Here is a 13,489-nt window from a genome sequence, read left to right on the forward strand (position 1 = left end):
GCATTATTCGCGGTGAGTGACAGTATTCGACGTCATCATCATCATCATTAGCCTGCTCCGGATGATGAGTCATGTGGCTTTGATTTATGATCACGATGTCGTCACGCGCATCAGCCCGCTCTGTTGGCAGGATCTGTCTGCCACAGGAAGCGTGAGAATGCCGACTGTCTGGACATTAGAAGTCGCTTCCGACGTGCAGGGGTTTTCCGTGGGCAAGTCAAACCACCAAGACGACTCCACTAATTGGAGTTCTGGCGAGATTATGAAACCGAGTCGATGGATCGCATCAACACTGTACACCGATCCTCTTAACTACCGTGCGCGATGATGGTCACGGCTAGACAAACAGTTCACTGCCAGTCATCAACGCAAACAATTGGCCCTTTCGGGAGCGCAAAACTCCACCGTTGCGGAAGATAAATCGCGCTACATTATTTATTCTAACACCTTCCTGTCTGCTGCCAACCACCCCGGCCACTGCGGAAGGTCTCTCGGAGTTTGTATCCTACAATTTGGTTGGACAATTTTCAGCCCATTACCGGGTCCCGTCGGTTGTTGTGAAATGTTTCATAATTCACCCGGCCAAGCGAGAGTGGGGAAGAAAATCCGGCGGTTTTGTGGTTTGCTGAAGTGTGAAACTCCTTCGGTGGACTACGGTGACTACGACGACGACGACGACTGCGGGCATGAGTTATGGATTTAGAAAGGAATATTTGGCCGTTCTGTTGCCTGCCGGGTGCGACGGTAGCCCGTAGCCTAATCAGAAAAAACGGGCCCTAATCCCGAATAACAGAGGCAAAAAGGCAGTACAGTAGCCCCATTATTTGGACCACGATTAAATAATTAGAGCCGGTGCACTGGGTGCGCGTATAGCACCGCTGCACCAAACTCCGCGGTCCACACTACGAACATGAGTGCTGCGGTTGCTGCTCTATGGAACGGTTTGGTGACGGAACAGTAGTATCCCCCCTCCCAACTCTGGTTTCGAGACGCCATCGATCGATCAAACCGATAGCACTTGCGCGCCCGGGCACCCGGTTTGGTGGGTTGGGCAACCTTCTCTCGACGCGCGCGAGCGCACACCAGTGTCGTACGTACGCCTTAATGGAAAACAATAAACTTCACACGCGAAATCGCTCACATCGGCTTGGTAATTAATTTTTGCGCATAGAATCCCGGGACCCGGGAAGGGGGTGGGCGCCCAACATGTATCCAGGGCGCCAGGGCCTGGTGTTGTGGGATGCAGACCGCAGGAATTGGCAAGCGGCAGTAGTAGTCGTGACTGGTGGCTTTCGTCGGGTGATCGTGCTGGCGTGGTTAAAGCTGCCAACAGCAACGCTCGCTAGACGTGCACGTGCAGCTTTTAATGAGATGATAAGATCGGGTTTGTCTGGATCTTGGACGCCAAAGCATACGACTCATATATGCAAGATCTTAAGTTTTACGGCGCATCTTTTCAAAGATCTTTTTTGATGCTATTATTGGAGGAAGATCTAGTTGATGGTTCATCGATATCTTAAACGAACGTAGAAAAGTGTCAATGTATTCAATGGAAACTTAGAAACGGCGAAACTTAATGTGTTGCTGTTGCTGAGTCCAAGTGCTGACTCGTTTGAAGTTCTTTACTTGACTAATACTCTTATATCAATGTGAGATGAGCGCAAGATTCGATAGAACCTTACAACCTCCTAGAAGACAGACAATTACCAGTTTAGAAGCACCAAACGAAAGGTGAGAAGGAACCCAACCACACACACACACACGCAAGCATTTACCGGGCAAGTCCAATCTATAAAATCAAAAATCATACGTCAAACATTGAACGCATCGAACGCAAACTCATTGTTCATGGTGGTCGGCTATATGACACTCCCTCATAAAACCCGCCACATCCAGAAAGCGACGTCCCTCGGATCTGTACCGTGACGCAAAAGCTTACCGCTGTCGATTTAATATCATACTCGCGAACAAAAGGGCCCCGGTTCAATGTGCGCACAGCCAGTCCTTCGTCTAGCCCTGTGCAGCTGCAGCAAAACCTCTTCCCGTTCTTGAAGATCAGTCCCGATCCTTGTCCTCTTTTAAGGAAACACCCCATGCACCACACCGGGCCCGATGCAATGTTGGCGCGCACGCGTACGTACGCGATGGTGCAGGTCGGTTCCTTACCGGTTTCGATTTCGTTGCGTTTCTTGTGCAGCATCTTCCACCGCTGGACGAGCATCTTGGCAGGCGAAAACAGCAAAAGGCAGAACTGGTGGAACGGAATAACCTGAAAGCAGCAGCAGCAAAAGGATGCAGACTAGCCTGCCGCTAGACGGCTGAAGGAAAACCACCCCGGCGGACCGGCAGATGTTTCGTTGCCGCCGGTGTCGTGATTTCTTTCAACTTTTAATAAATAAATGAGTTTATAAAACCGTGTGCACGTGTGCGGGATTGGGACGAGCGAGAGAGAGAGAGAGAGAGAGAGAGAGATAAAGAAGACACACAAAAAAAAAATGAAAGCTGCAACTGAATGAAAAGGTTGAAAAACGGTTCGATTTGACAGTTCTCTTCGCAGTGCAGGTTGATAGGTAGGGCACCGACAACTATCGGTAAGGTATCAACTAGATACGGAATATTGAGAAAAAAGTGAAGAAGCTTTAATGTCGCTTACCGTGTTTACGGTGATCGGTGTTGAAAAAGGATCCTCCTCCTACCTTTTTCCCTGCTTTTATTGTTCGACCACGACGAACACCTTTTTTGGGTCTAGCGTTTTCGATAAGTTTTTCAATCGAAGATGCAATCCAGCCAAGATGCGATCTTTCGCTTAACCGATCGATCCTTTGTTGTCCCCCTTGCCCCGAAATGGGACTCGCTGCACGTGCTTACAACCGTTTGTTTGCTCAAGAATTGCCGAGAATGTGGCCGGGTTTTGTTACACCCATAAAACCCAACTGGACAGTAGACCGAGCGTGCACGCTTCTGTCAACGCGCTCCGGACATCTCATTGAACGCGGGCAAAAGGACATCTATCAAAATAGCCTTTTTGGGAGGAAATTCTAGACGATGTCCAGTGGTGTATTGAACAAAGGCGTACACACTTCACTGTCGTAGCCCGTAGGAGAGCGCTCTGTCAATTTGTACACCTTTATGACACGCGATACCCAACCGAGCGGTACCAAATTGCTCGCCCTTAACTTCATTGAAACTCCAACCAAACGCAATTTGTACTTCAGAGTGTGTTTGCGTGAGTGTGGCGATGCCTTAAATTCCTATAAAATTGTGACGGCTTATCCTGTCTCGCGCGGTAACAATTTGTTGTTTTAATGCTTACTTCCCTTCACTTAAAACGATGCCCGGATGACACCGCGCTCGTGGCATTGGACAGGCCCTGTCTAAACCTAAGCTAGACTTTCGATTGTTTTCCCATTATGCTAAGGATGAAAATTCGTGGAAAATTGAGTCTTCCAGTCCTCATGGTCCACATAAAACGAGAAGCAGCGGATATCTTAAACGCCGCCTGTCGACAGGGCTGACATTGCGCGAGGTGCTGACATTTATGAAACCGGAACCGACCTTAAGCTGTTACGAGCAGAAGGAGGCGTATAAATCTTTCCCACTCCCGGGCACCGGAATATACGAGCGTCGAAGCCGTTTAATAGTTGTTGACGCCGCTATTAAAATAGAAAATTGTTTTTTAAATATGAAACCATCAGGTTCGGTTTTCCCGGGCCGTCGGGTGGACTCGAGCGGAAGCGGAACCTTGGTGGAGAGGGTGAACGAAATTTATCGACACATTTCCGCACTGAAAGAGGGTTTTTTTCCTCGGCTGGGTGGAAGATACTGGAGTCTCCTCTGGTTGCTGTACTTTTCTTCTCGTGCAAAGAAACACTTACACTCCCTCCACCCAAACACAGACACACACACACACCTAATATGTCGATCTCGTGTGGCACGCAACGCACGCGAAAGCAAGTAACGAGAGAGTGAGCCTGAAACAATACACCGCCGCAAAACGGCGTCATCTTTGGACACGTGTGCATGTCAGCAATGCGGCAGAGATTAACATGTCCGCAAGGTCTCGGGAAACCTGGCTGGAGCGGCACTCTGGCGTGGCGAGCGGCCACCACCACAAGAACGGTCCTCCGTGGCACCGTGTGGCTCATAAAGTAATTCGAGAGGAAGATCGATCGTCACCCCCAGAAGTGATCGAGTGATATAAAAATAAATAAAACACTTCAACACACACACACACACACAGCCAGACCGAACCATCAAGTTGATGAGGGAGGATGAAAATATACATGTTAAGACCCTCCGGTGACGTACGTGTGACAGCACGCTTCCCCCAGTCGGAGCACGGCTTTTGGTGACTTTCCGGCCCTTCACGAGGGACTGGACTGGCGTTGAAAAATCTGTCCCCACAAAGCAACTGCAACGGCCCTGATCTTCCGCAAGCAGATCATCGGAGGTGATCGGAAAGAATTTATCACGCACTGGGCTGAGCGCGCTGGGGCCTAAAATATGGCCGACATCGCGTCGTAGGGCGCCTTCATAATCTGATCGTATTAAAAGGTTATAAACAAACATCACTTTTTCCCGCGCGAGTCGTGTGCGTGGTGCAATTACTTTCTCTCCGTTTTTTCCGTTCTCAGACACCCGGTGTGCCGTAGAGTTCTATAGGCAGGGTGGGCTTAAGCATGGCTTGCCGGAGAGATTCCACACCCTCACGCACGCTCATATTGGGAGGATTTTTTTTTTTCCTGGATAGAAGCCAACCGATGACGGTGATAAATGTTTACGATAGTGCAGGCTAATTTACACCTTGGAAGTGTTTTCCTTTTTTTTACTATTTTACCGCCTCTCCCACCGACGCAAGCCCACAGAGCGAATGGAAACGATGTGAAAATTAATTGTCCCATCGTCACAGATGGTGATCGTGAGCCTGTGAATGTTGTCCGCTTTCCCTCTTGCTCGTCGTTGCCGCAGTGGTGTTGTTAATTTATTTTAATTTGATCAGACAAATGTCTGTTTAGATCGTGTGCAATGGTTTGTTTGCTACAGGGGCCGTCGCCTAGTTTATGGAAAACTGGAGAAAAATTGGACTCATTTATTTGAGTGAGAAATATGAAGGAGCGGATCGCTTTTTGAGAAATATTATGACCTTGATGTTAAGTCTTTTGTGTGAACATGATGTACGATTTATGTCTCTGAAGGATCGATTGAACTTCGATGACACTTCAAGGGATGAAACAATATGTCATTCCGATGTTCGTTTAAACCTCTTTTAAATGATACAATCATTGCAATCCCAATACCCGAAATATGGCATCACCAATAATCAAACTCAAGTACACTTCAAATCCTCTCAGTAGAGAACAATCTCTTAACGTCAACCCTTCTGGCGATGGGTTCAAATCGTATTATTTTTGCAAACACAATAAACTCAATAGAATCCACGCAACTGATCACTGCTTCATGGGAAAATATCTTAACTGTCATTTTGACCCTTTGAATAGAAATTTCATTCTAGTTTCCCTTCGATTACCCACGAAACGAATGTACACTTTGAGGTTTACTGCAGTGGGGTACGTGAGGCACTTCTTTTAACAGTTTGAACTGTCCAATAGCATCTGTTCAGGTATTTGTTTGCTATAAACCATGACACACCTTTCACACTGACACGTGATGTTACCGGCAACGATTAATGCAGTACCATAAAATGCATATCACCCGAAAGACATCTGAATGTAATCGATTGAAGACGCTCTACGCCGTTGCACATGCTCACCACTGCAAACATTGTCGCAGTGTTGCAGTTGCATCAAACGCCACCATTAATCCATCACCTTCATGCTCAAACACCGCGTCCCGGAGGTTTCGGTGGACAAACAAAATGGGTTCAATATTGGAACAGCTTGAAATTCGGTTCGAGTCAACCGCTGTTTGATCGGATCGTTGCCTTTGCTCGTCCCGTCACACAGGTACACACCCTGCACATTCCTGCAGGTGAACGGTACACACCCGACGCAAATCCCAATCCCTTCTGCGGCTCGCATGAAATTCAATCCGTTTGCGCAGTTGCAGAATCAACGCAGCAAACTGGGGGAAAAGCCAAAAGAACCGGAAGTTTAATTACTAATTTAGCTCTCCTTCCAGGCGAAATCTAAACCCAATGTCCCACTCCGTACCCGTCTAATGGTACGGTTCAAAAGTCCTTTTCCTTTGTGCACCGGACGACACGGAACCGGGGGAGGGACTTCGGGCTTTAATTATTACCTTTGCTGTCAAAGCGACCGCGACGCGACTCGAAAGCCGGAAGCCGGTGCCATTGGCTAGACGCTGTCGACCGTACTTCACTGCGTATTGTGCGCTTGGTTTTCCCCCGAACGCCGCGCAGCAGGATAATTGATCCTGACGAGTGGGTTGCGTTAGCTGAGAGGAAAGCGAAAAAATCATAAGTCACTGATATTGATCGCATGCTGGTCCATGACCCCACCTTTACCGGACCGCTTCGGACATGTGCAGACGCCATTGTTCATGCGAAATTCCAGTGGAAAGTCACCACAGTGGCAGGGTTCTAATTTACATTCCCGCCCCGCCTGTCGGTGCTTTCGGGTTGCTTTATTCATCAACAAAGTTGTTCCTTCCATTGCATCATGCTGGCCCGTACCCAGCAACGGTAAGGTACATTCCCTGCAGCTTCCTGCCAAAGCCACCGGTCGTCGTCCACAGCACAATGCACGCTCGAGGACCTTCCCATTGTCCCTATGCTCCAGCAGGCAAATTCGGCAGCAGTTCAGTAGCCATGCGCAACCTGCGCACTCTAACCTTTCCTACCGGTGCATCGGACGGGTTTTTTTGCACTTTTAAATGCTGCTGCTCCCCCACCAAGCGGCTGCCAGGGGCTCTGTTTTACCTTTCCTTCTTTGTCCGTGCCCGAAAACAATACCGCGATCGTGTGCTTCGTTAGCACAACATTCACTGAGCCCCGGTGCCCGACAGCATCATGCCAGGACATGCGGGACATGCTGCCAGGATGCATGCGAGGATCGTTTGGACAGCTGCCATCACCGTTCTGCATGCTGTCTAGGCGAGAGGCAGCAGCAGCAACAACACCAACCAGAATGTGCACTCGTGCACAGCCCGATCCGATGCGGCCTTTTGTGTGTGTTTTGAGGTTAAAAGAGAGACAGAGAGAGAATATTCTTTATAATAAGCACAGATTTTTGAACGTTTTTCCTTCTTGTTTTGTGCTTCACCTCAGTGTGCCAGAAGTTGATTTCAATCTTCGGTGCAAAATCGATCTCCGCAGTCTCCTAACGGACAACCATCGGGCAAAGAGAGCAAACAGAAGAGAGTAGGCGAACCAAAAAAAAACAGTCCATCCACTTTCCACAACAAAAGGACCAGGCATCCTGTGGCATTCTTCCCGCGTGGTGGAGGTGTACATGAGTATGTGCGGAGAGGCAGCAGCAGCATAAAATCGGTAGCACGCGCCTGATGCACATGTGCATATTTGTTGAAGCATAAAATGAAAGAGAGCAAGGAACAGAGGAACAAAACAAAACAGTCTGATGTACTTCCTTTCCTGGCTTTGTGTTTGAGGCTGTGTATTTACCGCCATTTAAATTACTTTTTAAAAACGTGGCAAGGTGTGCGTGTTTTCGGCAGCGTTTCAAACACGACACGGGCAGGAAACTGCCAGCGAGCAGCGGGGTATTATTGGCAGTTGTGGAAGAAGCCTCCAACTCATGATCATAAAGATTGATGACACTTTTCAATCACATGCAAAGGAGAATTGATTGTTGTGTATGTGTGTGTGTGTGTGTGTAATATGTTAAACAAGTTTAAAGACATTTTCATGCGAATTAAAGTGAAGTAGTTTTTATGAATCCACTTTCAGCAAAACATAATAATTGAAGTACATTTATTCACTGGTATATACTTCTGTTTGGATTTGCAGTTGATTTTATACATTTCAAATTATTTTTTTGTTCCATTTGGTCTCAATTTCATTTGGTTTTAAAGCCACAGTAAACTTTTCCATTGCTTTAAAAAACGAAAGCACAATAATGTTGAACCATCATTCACACATCCTACCGTACAGGTCAATTCATTATCTGCACGATATAGAGGTTCGTTGCGTGCCGCGCCGAAATTAGCATAATTTCAACTTGTTAGCTCATTGTCGAATCTTTCACCTTCTTCGATACACTTTGGAGCTTCAGTACGAAAGGAGCAAATACATGTAAACCGCAACAAAAACGGTGAAAAATGAACCACCACGTTCATTCGCTTGTTAATGTTTGTTTTCTTCCACCGCGAGAATCCACCAACCTTCTCGGCAAGAAAAACGATGCAAACATTGTTCCTGCAAAATTGCGGTACATCAATAATGCAACCCTCTCCACACACACGTACACATGCGCACATTTATTTCGCGCAAAACGAAGGAGGGTTTGACTTAATAAATATCCATTTATAAAATTTAATTGATTCGTGTAAATTATACACGAATTTTGACATTCCATGCATTGTTGGAAGGCCACCATCGGAAGGAGACGACCGGCATCCGGTGCAGTGCAGTCCAGCAAAAAGGACATGGAAGTAATGAAGCAACTGACAGCAGTATTTATCACTTGCCTGGTGCATTCTTTTCCCCTCCCCACGACGTACCACCATTGGAGTTTTTCCCTTACTTTTGCATTCACGCAAACGGTTCGGTTTTTACTTCTTCGGTTTCTCGCGAACAGGTTTTCATTTTCGGGTTGACCGTTAGCAACACTCGCCCCGTCTAAAACGCTGACCTTAACGAACGCCACGACGGGCAGGCTGGCAGGCAGGAGCGCTCCGATTGCCTGCGCCTAAACGTATGGTCCAAAACAGCCGAAGTCATACAAAATCATGAAAATGTCTGCGCCCTTGTGTTCCGGCGTCCTCGTGAAGTTTACCGAGCCGAACCGAACAGTTGTGTTCGATAAATATGTGTGCGTATCAGGTAGCAGCATTTGTACTGCTTACCTGCCGTATGCAGCTGTGATACCGAGCGAGACGCAGAGACAACGCATCAAAAGGACATGTGTAGCCGTGAGGAAATTTTTCTGTGTCTCTTTTGCCTTGTCCTTGCCTTTAGATCCTGATGAGTGAACCATGCATACCTTTCGGGTACGTTCGGGGTATTAGCTCTGTCCCTCTCATGTTAATGGGTAAGATAGAATCGTATGCCATCGGCTCTGCATTCGGGCGTGGGCAGGCCCGTGGACGCTGTCTGTTCGCACACATTGGTTCCCAAGCCTTGTCCTTCCCTTGTACCACACCGCCACTTGCAAGGCCGGACAAGGGGAAGCCTTGAGCATACACACACAAACACACACCATAGCGGGCACGACACGATAAGATTGAGTGAGTGTGACGCAATTTATTTCACATTATCCTTAATCCTTGCGCGGACGCATTGAGGATGCTCGCGCGCGCGCGCGCACCTTGGCTGGCTCCTCGCTGCAACAAGCGACATCACCGCATCGTAATGTGGTGCTGCCCGCAATCGTAATTCGGTGCGCGTTTTTGCCTCAAAACCTTGCGCGCCCGGTAAGGACAAACCTGATTTTACCGAAAGAAAGAACTCCCTTCGCCCGTCCGGTTGGCAATGGGTTTTATTGTGTGTACGTACATATATTAAGGACCTGCTTTTCGATGTCCACTTTATTTTATTTTCTGTTAACTTAGCCGCACCGCCACTCCGTTGTGCGGGGACCTGTTTCGATCGAAAAGAACCTGCTTTGCTCAACCCCTGTGCGCCTGTTGCGTTTGAGGGCAGCGAGAAGAAAAGTTGTTTTGGCTGCTGCTGTATGCTACGAATTAAATCGAAACCCATCGTTTTCCTTGGGTGTGGTGTCATCTAACAGAAAATTTATTTTTAATATTTATTAATGGTGTTATAATGACGCCGGTTGCCGCTGCGGCAGAGGATGAAGCCGGGAAAAAAAGTAGCACCAGCTCTGATTGTGTGCTCACGGGGAGCGAAAGCAGCAGCAGCAGCAGCTGGACCTGGACTGCGCGACGATAACGAAGCGTTCCCCGTACAAAAGGAACCCCTTCCCCGGCAAGGTGACTTTCTTCTTGCGCCAAGGGTTGCGGCTGGCTCGGGAGCAGGAATCGTTTTTCGATTGTTTGATTGAATTTATGAGAGGCCGGTCTATTCGTCTCGTGTCTGTGGCCCTTCTTTTCCTATCAAAAGAATACATTATGTTTTACGCTGGAAAGCGTTTTCCGAAACACACTCTCACTGTGTATGAGCCTGCCAGTCCCGGTACCGGTTTCAATTGCTGGCGGTCCTGGTGCTCACACTAAGCATTTGTTTATGCTAAGCTGAATGTTGCTGTTTGGCGTTTGAAAGCCAAATAAAGATATAATAATTATTAATCGTCTTGCGCTGTGTGCGTGAGATAGAATACGTTGACGGTTGAGCCGGTTGTGCGTCGTAGCAGCGTTGCAGGGCAAAGCGATCGAATTACGCTGCAGGATATCGTGGGACAGGATCAATCTGGGAGGATTTGGAGGATTAAAAACTCCTTTCAAGAATATGCAAAGTGCAATCACAATATTTACAGCTTCATTTCAGTTGGCAGCATCTTGGGAGGATGACGGAGATGACTGATCACTTCTCAGACAGAAAATAATTAATCTTCCTGATAGTGAGACATCAAGGAAAGAGATTTATACCCACACCTTTGTAAAACATCAAAGGATCTTATAAGCTTTACAAGTTATTCGACCAAATCGACACATTTTGACAAATAAAGTAGGAACCATTACAAAATTGCTATTAAATCCTAACGACACCCGGTGTAGTTGCCCTCAAGCACCAATTAAAATAATGCAGCTCTTCACGTTGCAAATCCTCATACATGTTACACCTTTAAATGCATGTGGTCGCACCACTTCCTTTCCTTTCCAAAAACACTTCGTTAACGATCCCTAGGATCCATTTTGCCTGCCTATCGCTACCACCAAGTGTGCTACATTCGTCAACTCAATCAATAATTCGACTATTCGCACCACACCTCCTCGGCGTCCGCACACATCCTGACGCCATGCTGTCCCCGGTCCGTTGCAGTATGTGTGTGTGTGTGGCGTTGTTCCTCCCCGGCGAGGAACACCCGGCGCGTGTCGAGAGCCAGATTTTCCTATTTCCTCGACCCACCCTGCATCGGAAAGTGAGAGATTTATGCCGTTTGCAAAACAAGTTCACCGGGCCTCCGGGGCCCCGAAAGGGAGACGATGCGACCTGATGCCGGGCAGGTGTGCCAGGTTGCAGTTTTTGGGCGAGGCACCCCTCGACGCACGTACAGCACGTTGTGTATCGATCGATGATTGCGACGGGTTTGTTTCCCTGTGTCACTATTTGGCTACGTTTCATTATTCTACGCTGCACATGTGTGCGTGTATAGGTGAGCCTTTTGTGCCATTCCCTTCCTTTTTTTTTCGTTCGTTCTCTTCCAAGCGATAACGATCACTTCAATCGCTGGTGTGTTGGTCGTATCCATAACGCACCGGCGCAAAAATAAATCCTGAAACAGGGCCTCGGCAAAAGACCAAAGGCAGATGTTCCACAGGGCAAGCAGAGAACGATCTATCCGTGTTGGTAAGCTTTTAAGAGCGCTAGATTTTAACACCACATCCCTTGAAGCACTTTAAACAGAGCGAGCGACTTCCAAACTAAGAGCCAATTGATAGCATCGATTCTGTGCGAGAGAGTGTGTGTGTGTGCAGTACACTTTCACCTTCCAATGAATTATATCCGCCCGATGACCCTTTCACCCATCTGGCAATAGGGCAACACCACAAAAAAAAAGCAAAAAGAAATAAAACAAAACACCAACATCCATAAGAACAAATGCACCGCAGAACTACATCACTATAAATCTTTGGCGCGTAAGCGTGCTCCTTCAACACCTTCAGCAGAGGCACACGCACCGACTTTCCACGGTACAAGGTTGCCTGCCCCGGCACTGATCAGCCCATCAGCTTTCGGGTAGAACGGATTAAGATCCATTAGCGGGTAGTTTAACCACAACCAGCCACTTTTCTTGTAGCGCCGCCCTCGCCCCTCGTTGTGCGTTGCGCTGCCTTTTTAATTTACGCTACCGCTTAAGACGCCCTTCGGCGGAGGTTTTTCGGGGAAAATGATGATTTTTATTTGATACGTTGGGTTTCCGCTTTCACGCCGGGCCGCAAGGGAAAACCCGGGGCTCACACTTTCTTCGGGGGATAGATGAAGGTGATAAACATAAATGCCACCCGTTCATCTAGCTCCGTCAGGTCGTCCCGTCATTGTCATTGTCGTTTGTCAATTAGCTCAATGAGACTCCTCGCTGCGCCGCTAGCGGATGGTGGAGCGGATGGAACACTTTCCCTCGCTTGGTTAACACTTTTCCAGACCAAGGGGTGCCAAGTGAAAGTGAGAAAAGGTCGTCGATTGAGATGCACATACGCATACACACACACAGGAGGAGTCACAAGTGATGATGAGCCTGAAAATGACACGCTATCTACCCTGCTTTGTGTGACGACAACCGCGACAACGACAAGCTCGCCCGCGATCGTGCCTTTTCGGAGGAAAAACAAACGGGCATTTGAAAACATGGAAATTTCTTCGCTTCCCCCGAAAACACCTTTAGCTGGTTAAACGATTCGAAGCTAAAAATAGTGTCCCAATGTATCACCGAACCGCACTGGCACGCGCTTTCGCTACCGGCACGCACTTCTCCCAATCTAGAAGCGGAACGAGGAAAACATTCGGGCCGTGTTTTTCTCGCATTTCCGCACCGCAAACGGGAACTTGTCTTGCCGAGGGCGCGTGAACAAGCCAAACAATCACACGCAGTGCAATCGCCCTTGCAGCAGCATAAATAATAATGATCTTTCGCTGACAGATGTTCCAGCGCGGTTACTCCGCGCTGTGGTGCCGTGACCAGGAGCTCCCGAACGGAATCGCGCGCTTAAGCGGAAAGATACCGCGATTACGTGCCCCACCTAATAATCAGCACCGAATTGATTGTACTGCTTACAATAATTTCAAATTTTCACATGTGTACAGATAATTTTCCCGATTGGAATGTGCTCTGTTTCCTCCGCGAACAAGTTCGTCCCCTTGCGGCTGAGGATTTTTCCGCACCAACGCGTGTATATTTTGGGAAAGTAAACGATCATAACCATTATCATTAGCCGCACGGTACCTTCAACACCCTCCTCCTCGTTCCACTCATTGCTTACCCATCCCCTTCCCTTCGTAGACAAATCCTTCTTCGCGCATCATTTGCTCGTGTAATTGCCCGCTGTAACAAGCCCATTTAGGGCGGCCAAATTAACCGCCGCCCTGGTCCGGGGGTCAATTAAATATGAAATTTATGAACACCCGCAGTTCGATTTTTCCCTTCGACCATCGCGCCATCGCACATTCCATCGCTTCCTTGGGACCGCTTGGCTGCGTTTTCCTGCCGGGGGT

Source organism: Anopheles arabiensis, chromosome 3 (assembly GCF_016920715.1).
Source record: "Anopheles arabiensis isolate DONGOLA chromosome 3, AaraD3, whole genome shotgun sequence".
NCBI lineage: Eukaryota > Metazoa > Arthropoda > Insecta > Diptera > Culicidae > Anopheles > Anopheles arabiensis.